The sequence below is a fragment of the Alligator mississippiensis genome, chromosome 4 (genome assembly GCF_030867095.1).
Source record: "Alligator mississippiensis isolate rAllMis1 chromosome 4, rAllMis1, whole genome shotgun sequence".
In the NCBI taxonomy this organism is placed as follows: Eukaryota; Metazoa; Chordata; order Crocodylia; family Alligatoridae; genus Alligator; species Alligator mississippiensis.
Window position 1 is genome coordinate 22,723,552 of NC_081827.1, and position 14,152 is coordinate 22,737,703.

Below are 14,152 nucleotides of genomic sequence, written 5' to 3' on the forward strand. Positions count from 1 at the left end.
TGCTCTAAGAGACCAGATAGAAACAGAGAAAACAAACTAGCAGATTTTCCTACAGTTATTGCTTGCGCTTGCAGGTTGAACACCATGTATTAATTGTTCATGCCAAACACAACTATACAGGGATCTCATCCAATACAAGAGAGTCCCAATTTGCTCAGAAGCAACTTCTGAAACACCCTACATAGACATCTGTGGACAGACATGCCGGACTTCTGTGAGAGATTAAGGACCTCTGGAGACATGTTGGCTAGATATCCCCCTTTCAGGTTGATACATTATATGATGGATTGGGGTCAGTGCGGCCACTGCAGCTGTGGGATGGAGGAAGTGTCCAAGTGTACCAGGAGTGTCTTCTTTAGATCAAGTTTATTTTAAAAAGACTGCTTTAATGGAGGCAGAGTGGGTGAATGTGGCTGAGAAGTATTGCAGTGCTAAACTGCAATGTGACACGCATGCACCTAAGAGCATTATATCTTTTATATATAAAGAATGAGTAGAAACATGTCTAGAATGTCAAAGTCCCCTCAGTATGTGCCTTTCACATAGGCTCATTCAAAGCAAAGATGTGAGATGTATTTTCTCTATCAAAGCGGTATCATTCATTTACCTCAGTGCAGTCTGGCTGTAAATTGGACTAAAAATCAGATTTTTAAGCCAATGGAGAAAAGTGGGCAAAAACGTCTAGGGCTTACAAGTAATGCAGAGTAGTTGCCAGGCTGTGTGTTTGCCAGTTGTTCTAAAACAATTCCTTTACAAAATGTTAAATGTTACAAGATGACCATGTTTTAGCTTTCAGAAATATTTGATCAATATGAATACTGTATTCTCAAAAATTAAACAGGCCTTTTCTCATGTTTATTTGAGCTTTGGAGGATTTTTGTTTTAAGCCTCTGCTTCTGAAAAATTACTAAATGATATTTTGTTCTTTACATCCCTGTAGTGATCGGGATCGATTTGGGCACTGTACATATACTTTTAAAGAGACAGTCCTGCCTGGAGGAGTTTGCAGTCTAAACAGGCAAAGCTACAGATTAAGTCATAATTGATCAAATGTTGCCCAAGGTCACACAGGAGACCTAAGACAGCTCTAAAGTGGGTCCAGATCAGCTAAGGCACAGTCAGCACCTTTACCACAAAACCAACTTCCCTCTTATTAAAGGCTTTGTTCGTCTGTAGTTTTCATGGTGGTTTAGCTAATTTATTCTGCAGTAAATTTATGTAAGTGCTTGTCTAATTTCACCTCCTATAATGTGTTGGGTATAATATCTTGCTTATTTATGTAAAGAACTTACTTGTGTTTAGGTCAGAGTTTTTGTATCTTAAGCTTCTTCATGCCTAAGGATCCAAGTTCAGCTAAAGGTTTTGCATTGTTTGCAATAATAAGCCATTATTTTTAGAGAGAGCCTCATCTGTACTGATTCAGTGTAATAAATAACAGTGGAACAGTAGCACAGATTGATGATAACGTCTCTGACTGTTAAATGAGAAATGGATTATTGACTTTAAACAACATATAATTTAGTTTAATTGAGGCATGACCTTTGTGTACTTCTTTACCTCAGCTAAATTATTGGATTCTGTTCAAGTCTCACCGGAACAGATCAAAAGTGACTGCCAGGCTGGGGAAAATGCTCAAAGAACTGGAGGATACAGATGCTCTTCAGTTAAATTCAGGAAACGAAGGGAAAGATACTGTAAGATAATGAAGGTCAACAGATGGCCCAGGAATTGGTACTCTGAGAGACATTTTAGGATGCCAGCTAGTCTGAAGCAATTGTGGAAAGAGGACTCTAGTCAGTGGACTTCTCCAGAGGACATGGTGTGTTCAGGATTAAAGCTGGGTACAAAGAGTTTTTAAAATAAGAAATAAAGCACAAGGCAGAGGAAGTTGGAGAAAGTTTTCTAGTTTTAATACAAATTAAGAGGGAAATCAAATAAATGGGGAGCACAACACTGCATGGAGAAATGCCAGTGGGTAGAGGGGTGGGAAACAAAGAGAAAGTGGATATGTCTACACAAGACACTAAATGCACAGTGGATTAAGTTTACTGTGCATTAGCATGTCACAACAAAAGCGGTGCTAATGCACTAATCCACTGTAGAATTCGTCTACTGTGTATTAGCGTCAGAAAAAAACACGTGCCAGCACTACTGTGCAGTAGCACTGGTTACTGTGCATTTAGTTGAGTACTTGTTATTACAGGTACTCAACTGAATGCTGAGGAACCACCGTGCACTAATGGATGTGTAGACATGCCCAGTAAGAAGTAAAATTACTATTTACAGCAGTCGCGAGTGTGAGGGAAGCAATACAATTAATGAATGAAAGACTATACCCATTCTATCTAGAAAACTGAAGGAGAACTGCTGTAATGTTTGTGCACTCGTGTAAGGATACTCTAACAAAATCTAGGAACTAGGACTACTGTTGCAGGATGCCAAGGCAGATATTGTAAGATAAGAGAAATGTGTAGAAAGAGCAGTTGTGGCTGGACCACAAGTATTAAAGGATATGCTCTGTTTTAGAAGGAAAAAAATAACGGTAAAAAAGATGATGGGAAGTACTATATGTTAATGAGAGGCTGTAAACAAGTGAGAAGGAATAACATGGATAAAATGGCTTCTGTGGCTTACTGATTTTTGGGAGCAAAAAAGTAAAGGCAGTTCTACTAGAGAAGAATTAGACATCAAAAATGATTTGCTATAGACTCCTAATTTTTGGATTTGGATATACTGAGACCTCTGTAGTGTTATCACAGAGAAAGAACAGATGATGCTAAAAATTAAGTCATTTTTTTTGGATCAAAAGTGATAATGGACACTTCCTCCTTGGATCTTACAGAGGAAGACTAAGTCAGTTGCTTGAGTTCATGCACAATGTTAGTGGTAGAGTTGGGAATTGAGTCTCCCAGGTTTTGGGTTTGTACTTTTGCCCACTCAACCATCTCTCCTCCCTGTTTACAATGGCAAGGTGCAGTTATTTGTGGAGGTGATAGGAAATATACTTTTAATTTCCCACCAAATAGTTATTATACCAACAAAAGGAGGAGGCTTAAGAAGTCTTGCTTTCAGTGAAGGCACTATGTATAAGGAAAAAGTGAGAGCCAGATGGAAATTTAAAGGTCCATTTACTCATGGAAATGAAGAAAAGAAGAAATAGTGCTTCAATCTATACATTGAGGACAGGGGACGTAATCTTGATCTGACTCAAAACCAAATGAATATTTTGTTTCAGTTTTCAATAAAGATGTTGGTATTGAACACGGTGCAAAGGCAGGGCAAATGACAAATGAAAATGTTAGTGGGAAATGGAAATCACCACAGATGAGGTAGAAGCAAAACTCATAAAATTGTGTGTTCAGGTTGGGAGATAATATCTATCCCAAAATGTGAAAGAACTGACACTTTGAAATTGTAATGCTGTGTGTGGGACCAAGGATTTTTAAAAATTTTATCAAGCAGTGATTTTATCTGACTGAAGAATAACAAATATGGTATCTTGATAAAGAAAGGAGGTAAAAGGTGATCTGGGCAAATATAGGCCCAGTAGTTTAACCTCAAAAGATAAGTCTATAGAACAATTTTGAAGGGAAGAATAATTAAAAATAAAAAGTGGTACAATGAAAATGGGAAAAAACTAACATGGATTTACCAAAGGCAGATCATAACAGAAAAAGTGCCGGTGAGATCTCATCAGGAATACCACGTGCAGTTCTGGTCTCACACATATTCAAGGAAGATTAATTCAAGCTGGAAAGATGAAAATAAGAGCTTCCAGGATCATCCGAGTAGTAGAGTACCTTTCTGACAAGAGGAGGCTAAAATCTTGCAGTATTTGGCATAGCAAAAAGAATGGACAGAGAGGAAGTCATTATCCCCCTGTTGTATTTAGAGAGAGTAAGCACCCTGGGGGAATGCAAGGGAGGGAAAGAGGGCTGTTTAACTAGAGGACATTGCTGGCCCAAGAACAAATGTACATCAACTGGCAGTGAAAGGATTTAGGCAGGAAATTAGGCTGTATTCTCACAATCAGCAAAGGGAAGTACTGGAACAGTCTTCCATTAGGAATAATGGGGGCAACAACTTAATTAGTTTTAGTAGATTTTGAAAAGTTTGTGAAAGTGATTTTAGGACTTGGTTGCCTGAAACAATAGATCCTGATACTTAGACTCTTCTAGTGTCATGTCACATGTTTTTTTAAGTTTCTTTACATCAACAACCTTAATCCAGGTAAGGTAAAGTAAGGTAGATGTGCTTGCTAGTCTAGTTCAATCACCATTTATTAAACAAGCTGTTACAATGTGCATTTGGATATGCCATAGGCTGTACAAAAAAGGTGCATTAAATTATTTCTATTAGTAATTATGCATGGTTAATTGCCCCAGCACTCAAGAGAAGTTGTTTATTCCTCCAGTAGGGAGACAAATACGCAGATTTTCCTGCCGACAGTTAGGTTGCAAGTCAGTGACGAAAACAGGGTTAGAGATCAGTTGCTTCTGGATCTTGGTCTTGCTTTCTCCACTGACCCATACTGTCTTTTAGTTGATGATTAAGAAATGGGGGTTAGGATGAGCTGTGCTCTCCTACTTTTAGGTTCATTGGAATTGGACTATTTCACTTCTGCTGCTTTAGTCATCTGAAGCACAATTACCTATGCAGTATTTATTGTGAAGCTGCAGGGTTGAGACTATGGAATTTATGGATAGGGAAGTCAGTACTGCTAATTTCAAATAGTAATCAAATTTTAGGTGTGCAAACCAAGATGATCTCAATAAAGAAATAACAAACTCAAAAAGGTATTGGAGACCAGATGGAAATCCAAATAGGAAAATCTATAATAGGACATAAGGATGCAAATTACCCAGAGCAGAGTTTTTCCACATTAAAATGTAGTTCCTCGTGTCATAAAGAGACATATACATAAAATACAATCTGTTAAAGTATTTGTATTGAAATCACTATTTCAAAGCAGAAGAACTTGGAATGCTTTCAGAATCAATGAATATGTATGTCATTGTTACCTTTTGTGTGAAGATACAAAGGAAGGTGGCAAAAACTCTGTTTGGTGTGTGAAGTCACAATTTTACATTTAACATCATTGTCAGCGTTTTTTATATGAACGTATATGAAATTATATCCATTGTACAACCCATTAAATAGACAGCATTAGAGCAGGTTACGGATAATCTTTAAATGGATATAGGCCCTTATTTAAGTCAATGGAAAACTTTCAATTGTATTCAGTGGACGCAGATCTTTCTCTACCATTAATCCTCTGAAGGATTAAAGATAATTGTGCCTCTGAAGCAGAAAGCCTGGCAGGAGGGCCTGTAGATGGTTCTGGACAGCATCTCTTCAGTGAATCATAGAGAGACAAACAAAATAGCCTCATGGATTGTACTCTTTTCCTTATGCTAATATAATTCAGTGTAAAAAGAAAGTAACTATTCCTGAAAATTTCTCAGTGATTGTCATATTATCAAAAAATGTCAGGATCAAAGGCCAGCTTGATTCTAGATGACCCATTGGACTAGCATGGTGAGAAGGCATCCTAGTTTCTGTATTAATGACACACAAAGGAGGGATGTAGTCACATCAGACTGCCTATGACTACCCAACTGAGCAAGCAGAATACTCATAACAAGACATTGTAACTGCTCTGCCATTGCATCCATTACTCGTGTGATAAACCCTATGTAATTACTGGTGGACAGCAAACATCAAGAATGACCATCTAGGAAATCATCTCTACATTGCAAAATGTGTTGATTTAACCTTGTTTATGTGAATCTTAGACTCCTATCCTTCATTTCTTCTTCACAATCCCTCTAAGTTGCCACCCTGTCCTACCTTCTGCCTGCCTTCAGACTAACATGGTTTATCACCTCTCTGCACTCTTTTTTTTTTTTCTCTCCCATACTACATTCAGGCATGCTTGGAGTTTGCTTGGCCTTACGCTAGAGTACATGATTGCAGCTGGAGTCATCAATCCTGCAAAGTCCTGTAGAGATCTCAGAAAAGACAGACAGTGTCTGTTCTAGCAGCCGGTACTGCTTATAGATCAATTAGAGCATACATGCAAAAATGAGTTTGCTTATCTCTCTCTCTATATATACACACCAGAAAAAAAATCTAGGAACAGCCAAGGGTTTGGTTGAATTTAACCGTATGACATTGGTTTGCAACCTGTGTTCCACAGACCCCTGGGTGGCTGCAGACTACATCTAAGAGGACTGTGAAAGATGACTATTATCAATCAAAAGTATGTGAATACCTGCACTAATAATTCAAAGGGTCCGCACCTCTATTCAGAATTTCCAAAGAGGTCTGCAAATGAAAAAGTTTGAAAACCAATGCCCTAAGAGGTATAAAAGGAACAGTAAAATAGCATGCATCCCAGTTCTCAAAGGAAGGGAATCAGGAGGGAGGAAAAATAAACAATGTAAAGTATTATTCACATGTTGGATGGTAGCCATGGGATCCTACAGGGATGTGCTCCAGGGAAGAGGGCGGCAGAGATGATTTCTGTTGCTCTCTTTGAGCAAAAGATATATCTGTGTCTAACACTGCAGTGTGTGCCAATTATTAAGTAGCCTATTTAATTATTAATAGAGCTGATAAATATTTAAACATGACCTAAGTACCTGCAAAGCTTTAACATTCAAAATTAAGCTAATTCTCAGCTACATTAAGCTAGATCCTAGACATTTGGCTCCTTCTCCTGGCAACAGTTTAGCACCAAACAGGCAGATAGGACCCTCTGATGTAGGGTGAATTCTAGCAGAATGTCAGTCTTGGCCCTTCTCCTCCTCTCCCCTACAGTGTGACAGGATTTCCTGGAGGGCTACATGAGCATGTAAAAGGGCAGAATCACAAGCAATCTGTGACAACCAGAGGAGTCCCCAAGAGACTACCCTAGCCCATTTATCTTCAAAGCATCCTTTCAGCCACACTAATTTAGGTCAATGACGCTATAGATTGGTCAGGTAGATAGATGCCTTAGACCCACATTTTCCTATCACCATAATTTGGTTTTGCCTCAGGCACAGATTGCTGACCACAGGGTCCCAGGAGATCAAAAAGTTCAGAAATCAGATTCAGATTTTTTAAATATGTTTAGAGCAGGACATTTGTGATTCTTTTGTCTGGGAGGAAAACATGTAAGGAAATGTCTAATCCTATTTCAAATGCTAATGCCAATGTTACAAACACCTTGATCACCAAGTGTAAATGGAAAGAGCACATTTCCCTGGGTTTAAACACTGTGAACACTCCTGCAATGTCCTGATTTAGAACATTAGTAGCACACTGGTTGAAAGACATTCAGTAATAAAGTACCAGAGTTGATCTCACATTAGTTGGACTAAGGGTCCTATCTGCCTGATTGACTCCAGAGGAGCCAGCAGAAGTCAGTAGAATTCTCTGAGATTTCTATCAAAGGAAATGAATTTAACTAAGTTTGGTCATTCATAGATTCATAGATGTTAGGGTCAGAAGGGACCTCAATAGATCATCGAGTCCGACCCCCTGCATAAGCAGAAAAGAGTGCTGGGTCTAGATGACCCCAGCTAGATGCCTATCTAGCCTCCTCTTGAAGACCCCCAGGGTAGGGGAGAGCACCACCCCCCTTGGGAGCCCGTTCCAGACCTTGGCCACTCGAACTGTGAAGAAGTTCTTCCTAATGTCCAGTCTAAATCTGCTCTCTGCTAGCTTGTGGCCATTGTTTCTTGTAACCCCCGGGGGCGCCTTGGTGAATAAATACTCACCAATTCCCTTCTGTGCCCCCGTGATGAACTTATAGTCAGCCACAAGGTCTCCTCTCAACCTTCTCTTGCAGAGGCTGAAAAGGTCCAGTTTCTCTAGTCTCTCCTCGTAGGGCTTGGTCTGCAGGCCCTTGACCATACGAGTTGCCCTTCTCTGGACCCTCTCCAGGTTATCCACATCCTTTTTGAAGTGTGGCGCCCAGAATTGCACGCAGTGCTCCAACTGCGGTCTGACCAGCGCCCTATAGAGGGGAAGTATCACCTCCTTGGACCTATTCGTCATGCATCTGCTGATGCACGATAAAGTGCCATTGGCTTTTCTGATGGCTTCGTCACACTGCCGACTCATGTTCATCTTGGAGTCCACTAGGACTCCAAGATCCCTTTCCACCTCTGTGCCACCCAGCAGGTCATTCCCTAGGCTGTAGGTATGCTGGACATTTTTCCTCCCTAGGTGCAGCACTTTGCATTTCTCCTTGTTGAACTGCATCCTGTTGTTTTCTGCCCACTTGTCCAACCTATCCAGGTCTGCCTGCAGCTGTTCCCTGCCCTCCGGTGTGTCCACTTCTCCCCATAGCTTTGTGTCATCTGCAAACTTGGACAGAGTACATTTGACTCCCTCGTCCAAGTCGCTGATGAAGACATTAAAGAGTATCGGTCCAAGGACCGAGCCCTGCGGGACCCCACTGCCCACACCCTTCCAGGTTGAGACCGACCCATCTACCATGACTCTTTGGGTGCGACCCTCTAGCCAATTCGCCACCCACCGGACTGTGTAGTCATCCACGTCACAGCCTCTTAACTTGTTCACCAGTATGGGGTGGGATACCGTATCGAAGGCCTTCCTGAAGTCTAAGTATACGACATCCACCCCTCCTCCTGTGTCCAGGCGTTTCGTAACCTGGTCATAGAAGGAGACTAGATTGGTCAGGCACGATCTGCCTGCCACAAACCCGTGCTGGTTTCCCCTCAGCATAATTTGCCCTGCCGGGCTCTCACAAATGTGAGCCTTGATAATTTTTTCAAAGACTTTACTAAGGATGGAGGTGAGACTGACTGGCCTATAGTTGCCCAGGTCCTCCTTCCTCCCCTTTTTGAAAATAGGGACCACGTTAGCCCTTTTCCAGTCCTCTGGGACTTGGCCCGTGCGCCACAAGTGTTCGAATATTCCCGCCAGTGGCTCTGCAATGATGTCGGCCAGTGCCTTCAGCACCCTCGGATGGAGCCCATCCGGGCCTGCCAATTTAAAGGCATCCAGTTCTTCCAAGTGACTCTGCACCACCTCAGGATCTACGCATGGTAGTCTGGCACCTTACTGCTGCCTCTCTACAACGCCAGTGAGAGACTTGTCGTGCCCCTCACTTAGGAACACTGAGGCAAAGAACTCGTTGAGGAGTTCAGCCTTGTCCCCCCTATCTGTCACCAATTGTTTCTGCCCATTTAGCAGTGGTCCTATTCCTCCCTGGGCCTTCCTTTTACTCCCAATATATCTAAAAAACAATTTCTTGTTGTCTTTTACTTGGGTTGCCATCCTCAGCTCCCTGGTAGCTTTGGCCCGCCTAACTGCCTCTCTACAAGCACGAGCAGAGGAGGTATATTTATCTTTGGTGATCTCTCCCTGTTTCCACGTTTTATGTGCTCCCCTTTTGGCCCTTAGGCTGCCCTGGATTTCTCTGGTCAGCCATGGAAGCCTCCTGGCCCCTTTCCCTCGTTTGCCTTGCTCGGGGATCGTCTTGCTTTGTGCCTGAAGGGTCGTTTCCTTAAGGCACAGCCACCCTTCTTGGGCTCCCATCCCTTCAAAACTCCTACTCTGCAGTGCTTCCTTGACTAATCGCCTGAGTGCATTGAGATCAGCTTTCCTAAAGTCTAGCACTTTCACCCTACTAGTTACCTTACCCACTCGACGTCTTATGTTGAATTCTATTATAAGGTGATCACTGTCTCCCAAATGGCCACCGATCTGGAGGTCCCCTATCATGTCATCTCCTGTTGCCAATACCAGATCCAGTATGGCATTCCCCCTAGTGGGACCGTGTACCTCCTGTGTCAGGTGGAGGTCCTGTATACAGGTTAGAAACCTGCGTGAGCGATGGGTCCTTGCTGTCTGCGTCTCCCAGCAGATGTCTGGGTAGTTTAGGTCCCCCATGACTACCGCCTCTTTAGCTTTTATGGTCTCCGAGAGTTGCCTCAGGAGCCCCGCATCTATTTCTTCCCCTTGGTGTGGGGGTCTGTAGCAGACCCCTACCGCCAAATCCCTTTCTCCTTGCCCCCCATGTAGCCTAACTCACAATCCTTCCACTTCCTCAACCTTGGATTCTGTCTTGATGAGGGTTGATGTATATTGCTCACTGACATAAAGTGCAACCCCCCCGCTTTCTTCCCCGACCTGTCCTTTCTGTACAACTGTCAAGCATTGCTTTACTTCTGCCTGGTTTCAGTAGCTGTAGTTCTTGCCGTGACAGAGATTGCCTTTGCTTTCATCAAAGGTTAATTATTCTGTAGAAGTTGAGTAAAGTAAGTGGTACTGCTGAAGCTACAGTTAGCTGCTAGATCCTTGCTGAGTGACAAATGAATATTTTTTACTAAGCCGCTTATGTGATATTTATGTCCTGTTCCTCAACCTAAAAATAAAAGGGTATTAAATGGAGAAATTGGGATACACTTATGTCTCCTAGGGCAATAAGTTTGATATCCACATTACTCTTCAACACAGGTGAGCACAGGCCTCTGGAGCATTAGGCTCAAGTTTCATAGATCACAGAATCATAGAAATTAAGGGCTGGAAGGAAGTTCAAAAGTTCATCGAGTCCAACCCCCTGCTCTGGCCAGGAATACTGCTGAGATTTAATGATCCCAGCAAGGTGTCCGTCCAGTTTCCTCTTGAAGATTTCTAAGTCTAGGGACTGCACCGCCTCCTTGGGAAGTCTATTCTGGATTCTGGTCACCCTTACCATAAAAAAGTTCTTCCTTATGTCCAATCTGAAACCATCCTCTAACAGTTTATAGCCATCGCTCCTTCTGCTCCCCTGGGGTGCCCTAGTAAACAGTTTTACTCCCAGCTCCCAATATTCATCTGTTACATAATTATAGACGGCCACCAAGTCCCTCCTCAGTCTTCCCTTTCCCAGGTTGAACAGTCCCAGGTCCCTCAGTCTTTCCTCATAAGGTTTGTCCTCCAGGACCTTAATCATTCTTGTGGCCGTTCTCTGGACCCTTTCAAGATTCTCCCCATCTTTTTTGAAGTGCGGCACCCAGAACTAGACACAGTACTCCAGCGGGGGCCTCACCAGCACCGAGGAGAGAGGAACTATCACTTCCTTAAGCCTACTCGCAATGCATCAGCTAATGCACCCCATGAATCTGTGTGGATTTTATGCTATCTCTGTGAATTCATAATGCTATGAATCTCTTTAGATTGTAAACACCTACCAGGAGGAAGAATTTGCTTCCACATCATTAGGAGTCTTTCAGTTTGTGAGATTAAAATTTCCTCAGTAATGAGCCCATATGTGTATAGCAGAACTTGGCTTCTAAGGTACTTGTGAGTGTCTAGGGGCAGAATTTACTCCTTACTATGGAGTTTTAAAGTCTATTCTGTTTTCTAAAACCAGGGTTTGGGGATATATGTTCCCTTTTCTTCTTCCACTTTTAGAAAACATGTTTATAGATTCATAGATTCATAGATGTTAGGGTCAGAAGGGACCTCAATAGATCATCGAGTCCGACCCCCTGCATAAGCAGGAAAGAATGCTGGGTTCAGATGACCCCAGCTAGATGCATATCCAACCTCCTCTTGAAGACCCCCAAGGTAGGGGAGAGCACCACCTCCCTTGGGAGCCCGTTCCAGACCTTGGCCACTCTAACTGTGAAGAAGTTCTTCCTAATGTCTAGTCTAAATCTGCTCTCAGCTAGCTTGTGGCCATTATTTCTTATAACCCCCGGGGGCCCCTTGGTGAATAAAACCTCACCAATTCCCTTCTGTGCCCCCGTGATGAACTTATAGGCAGCCACAAGGTCGCCTCTCAACCTTCTCTTGTGGAGGCTGAAGAGGTCCAGGTGCCCCAGTCTCTCCTCATAGGGCTTGGCCTGCAAGCCCTTAACCATACGAGTGGCCCTCCTCTGGACCATCTCCAGGTTATCCACATCTCTCTTGAAGTGTGGCGCCCAAAATTACACGTAGTATTCCAACTGCGGTCTGACCAGTGCCCGATAGAGGGGAAGTATCACCTCCTTGGATCTGTTCATGCATCTGCTGATGCACGATAAAGTGCCATTAGCTTTTCTGATGGCTTCGTCACACTGCCAACTCATGTTCATCTTGGAGTCCACTAGGACTCCAAGATCCCTTTCTGCTTCTGTTCCACCAAGCTGGTCATTTCCTAGGCTGTAGGTGTGCTGGACACTGTTCCTTCCTAGGTACAGCACTTTGCGTTTCTCCTTCTTGAACTGCATTCTGTTGTTTTCTGCCCATATGTCCAACCTGTCCAGGTCTGCTTGTAGTTGTTCCCTGCCCTCCGGCGTGTCCACTTCTCCCCACAGTTTTGTGTCATCTGCAAACTTGGACAGAGTATACTTCACTCCCTCATCCAAGTCGCTGATGAAGATATTGAAGACTATCAGTCCAAGGACCGAGCCCTGCGGGACCCCACTGCCATCACCCTTCCAGGTTGATACCGACCCATCCACTACAACACTCTGGGTGTGACCCTCTAGCCAATTTACCACCCACTGGACCGTGCAGTCATCCAAGTCACAGCCTCTTAACTTGTTTACCAGTATGGTGTGGGATACCGTATCAAAGGCCTTCCTAAACAGATTTAGACAAATCTGTTATTTTTTTCACTTTTTAAAAGGAAGAGAGAAAGCAGTGATAATTAACATTGTAATTCAAGTTACAAGTAATTGCTCTTGAGAGACTGCAAAGAGTTGTTATTCATTTGATTATCATAGTAGGTTTTTATATATCAAATCAATAGTCACGTGACTGATCACATAACACTTTTTATTTAGACTTCTGAAACACTAACAAGATTCAAAATTAATCGAATCATGGAAAATAAGGGTGGAAGGGACCTCTGGAGGTCATCTAGGCTAGCCTTCTGCTCAAAGCAGAACCATCCCCAACTATAATGTCCCCAGCTTTATCTTCCATTTCTGGATAAAAAAAATTCAGACAAAACTTGTGACATGGGTGCTTGTGTAACTGACTGTTACTGTCTTGGGGCATTTGATTGTCTGTATTGATTATTTCCTCTCTTTAGTCTGTGGTTTTGTAGGTGTTAATTGTTGCTAATTAACTTATTATCTAGTAGCTACTCAGTTCTGTGTATTGAGCTGGTCCCTGAGTGAATCATGATTGATTGGTAACCGGTAACACAGTAGCTTAGCAGCCAGGCCCACAGTAGTCCCACCCTCCATCCCCTGTACCCCAGGACAGACACAGTTGCACAAGCACCCATGACACGAGTTTTGCCTGTCAGCAGATAGGGGTGCAGGACCCCAGAAGCCCTGCACCTATCTCCTTGACAGCTAGCAGGCGTCATGGCCGCAACAGGGGCTAACAGGCCTGCAGCGTTCACCCTGCTGTGCCTTAACACACACAATGTCACCCATCTCACGAGTTTTGCTTGTCCGCAGCTTGAGGTGTAGTTTCCCCCAAACCTCTGCACTTATCTCCTTGAAACTGGGCAGGCTTTGTGGCCTTACTAGAGGCCACCACCCCTGCAGTTTTGGCCCTACTGTGGCTTAACACATATACATGACATGAGTTTTGCTTTCAGGAATTTGGGATACAGTTCCTCCCAAGCCCCTACACCAATCTTCCTGAAACATAGCAGACTTCATGCTCTCACCAGAGACTACCAGCCCTGCACGTTTCATCCAAATAAGACAAAAAACAACAAAGTTATAGCTATTTCAATTATTCCCCATTATACCCCATGGCTGGATCTCCAAGGCGGCTCTGAAGGTTCGAAGCTGCTTTGGCCGGATCAAAACAGGAAACCGGATCGGAGCTCTGGATTGGATCCCTGGCATCCAAAGTGGCCGGATCTGAAGCCAGATCAAATAACTGCCTACTCATACAGGTCTACTGGTTATTATTAACCTCTGCATTGACCTAAGTAATTCAGCCCTGCAGACAGAGCAGTGAAGGAAATTGGATCACTTCAATAATACATTATTGATACATGCACATACAACTTGCATAACTCTCTAATTTGGTCCCCATACATGCATTCAGAGAAGAGCGTGTTTTGGTTTTTTTGGTTGTTGGGGTTTTTTTGCTCTACCTAGGTGGAAATATTCTTAGTTGCATGTACATTTCTAACTGGCTGCCACCTTACCATAAAAAGAGGAAAAAGGAAAGGGCATTGAATGGCTCAGTGGTT

General features: G+C 43.0%; 1 protein-coding gene and 1 long non-coding RNA gene across 2 annotated transcripts in view; one reads left to right on the forward strand and one right to left on the reverse strand.

The window, feature by feature from the left end:
• The window catches only part of LOC109283150 (uncharacterized), a 125,974-nt gene extending 119,427 nt beyond the window's left edge, over positions 1-6,547 (reverse strand). Inside the window, exon 1 of the long non-coding RNA XR_002090227.2 lies at positions 6,459-6,547. This is a non-coding gene — a long non-coding RNA (uncharacterized LOC109283150). The remainder of the gene's footprint in view (positions 1-6,458) is intronic.
• Positions 1-14,152, forward strand: part of MAGI2 (membrane associated guanylate kinase, WW and PDZ domain containing 2) — a 1,249,850-nt gene that overhangs the window by 649,439 nt on the left and 586,259 nt on the right. The window lies entirely within an intron of this gene.